Below are 2577 nucleotides of genomic sequence, written 5' to 3'. Positions count from 1 at the left end.
GATTCCTTCTTTTCTGTTCTCTTCTTTTTCACATGACCAGGAACAAGGATAAGGATCTTCTTGTTGAAGCCGATCCTGAACCTGAAAGGACTCTGAAGATGAAGCTAAGAGAAGCTAAAGCACAACTCTCTGGAGAGGACCTGACAGAAATTTTCGAAAAAGAAGAAGACATGGCAGCCGAAAATAATAACAACAATGCAAGGAAGATGCTTGGTGACTATGCTACACCAACTTCCAACTTCTATGGAAGAAGCATCTCAATTCCTGCCATTGGAGCAAACAACTTTAAGCTTAAGCCTCAATTAGTTTCTCTAATGTAGCAGAACTGCAAGTTTCATGGACTTCTATAAGAAGATCCTCATCAGTTCTTATCTGAATTCTTGCATATCTGTGATACTGTTAAGACCAATGGGGTTGATCCCGAGGTATACAGACTTATGCTTTTCCCCTTTGCTGTAAGAGACAGAGCTAGAACATAGTTGGACTCACAACCTAGAGAAAGCCTGAACTCTTGGGACAAGGTGGTCAATGCTTTCTTGACCAAATTATTTTCACCTCAAAAGATGAGTAAGCTCAGAGTGGATGTCCAAACCTTCAGACAGAAGGAAGGTGAATCCCTCTATAAAGCTTGGGAAAGATACAAGCAATTAACCAAAAGGTGTCCTTCTGACATGTTTCCATAATGGAGCATCATATGTATATTCTATGATGGTCTGTCTGAGTTATCCAAGATGTCATTGGACCACTCTGCTGGTGGATCTCTTCATCTGAAAATGCCTGCAGAAGCCCAGGAACTCATTGAAATGGTTGCAAATAACCAGTTCATGTACACTTCTGATAGAAATCCTGTGAATAATGGGGTGACTCAGAGGAAAGGAGTTCTTGAGATTGACACTCTGAATGCCATATTGGCTCAGAACAAAATATTGACTCAACAAGTCAATATGATTTCTCAGAGTCTGACTGGATTGCAAGCTAAAGACGCCTCCTTTGAAGGAGAAGCTTATGACCCTGAGAATCCTGCAATGGAAGAGGTGAATTACGTGGGAGAATCCTATGGAAACACCTATGATCCTTCATGGAGGAATCACCCAAATTTCTCATGGAAGGATCAACAGAAGCCTCAACAAGGCTTCAATAACAATAATGGTGGGAGAAATAGGTTTGGTAATAGCAAGCCTTTCTCATCATCTTCTTAGCAACAGACAGAGAATTCTGATCTATCTAAGACCACCCTCATTTTCATGACTGAGGCACGGTCCTCCATAAGAAATTTGGAGGCACAAGTGGGTCAGCTGAGTAAAAGAATTACTGAAACTCCTCCTAGTACTCTCCCAAGCAATACAGAAGAGAATCCAAAAAGAGAGTGCAAGGCCATTAATACAACCAAAATGGCCGAACCTATAGAAGAGGAGGAGGACATGATTCACAGTAAGTAAGACCTCATGGGATGTTGATGAGCGGATAATTTATACGCTTTTTGGCATTATTTTTAGGTAGTTTTTAGTAGGATCTAGCTACTTTTAGGGATGTTTTTATTAGTTTTTATGAAAAATTCACATTTCTAGACTTTACTATGAGTTTGTGTGTTTTTCTGTGATTTCAGGTATTTTCTGGCTGAAATTGAAGGGACCTGAGCAAAAATCTGATTCAGGCTGAAAAAGGACTGCTGATGCTGTTGGATTCTGACCTTCCTGCACTCGAAATAGATTTTCTGGAGCTACAGAACTCTAAATGGCGCGCTCTCAACTGCGTTGGAACGTAGACATTCAGGGCTTTCCAGCAATATATAATAGTCCATACTTTATTCGAGTTTAGATGACACAAATTGGCATTCAACGCCAGCTCCATGCTGCATTCTAGAGTAAAACGCCAGAAACACGTCACAAACCAGAGTTAAACGCCAAACAGACGTTACAACTTGGCATTTAACCCCAAGAGAAGCCTCTGCTCGTGAAAAGCTCAAGCTCAGCCCAAGCACACACCAAAGTAGCCCCGAAAGTGGATTTCTGCACTAAGACTTATTTCTGTAAACCCTAGTAACTAGTTTAGTATAAATAGAACTTTTTACTATTATACTAGGCGTCTTTTGACCATATCTTTGGATTATTTTTGGATTACCTTATGATCCTTTGATCACGTTTATAGGGGCTGGCCATTCGGCCATGCCTGGACCATCACTTATGTATTTTCAATGGTGGAGTTTCTACACACCATAGATTAAGGTGTGGAGCTCTGCTGTACCTCGAGTTTTAATGCAAAGTACTACTATTTTCTATTCAATTCAGCTCATTCTTATTCTAAGATATTCGTTGCACTTCAACATGACGAATGTGATGATCCGTGACACTCATCATCATTCTCACCTATGAACACGTGATTGACAATCACTTTCGTTCTACCTCAGAACGAATGAATATCTCTTGGATTCCTTGATCAGAATCTTCGTGGTATAAGCTAGAATTATTGGCGGCCATTCTTGAGAATCCGGAAAGTCTAAACCTTGTCTGTGGTATTCCAAGTAAGATTCAAGTATTGAATGACTGTGACGAGCTTCAAACTCGCGATTGTTGGGCG

The 2577-nt window shown here is 40.5% G+C and overlaps 1 non-coding gene across 1 annotated transcript; it reads right to left on the bottom strand.

Moving 5' to 3' along the window:
• Nucleotides 1–569: 569 nt before the first annotated feature.
• Nucleotides 570–673, bottom strand: LOC130942278 (small nucleolar RNA R71). The gene has a single exon (XR_009070855.1). It is a non-coding gene; the product is annotated as a small nucleolar RNA R71 (small nucleolar RNA).
• Between the last annotated feature and the right edge of the window lie 1904 nt (nt 674–2577).

This window comes from Arachis stenosperma, chromosome 7 (genome assembly GCF_014773155.1).
Source record: "Arachis stenosperma cultivar V10309 chromosome 7, arast.V10309.gnm1.PFL2, whole genome shotgun sequence".
NCBI classification, from domain to species: Eukaryota; Viridiplantae; Streptophyta; class Magnoliopsida; order Fabales; family Fabaceae; genus Arachis; species Arachis stenosperma.
This window is presented reverse-complemented; position numbering and strand designations above follow the sequence as displayed.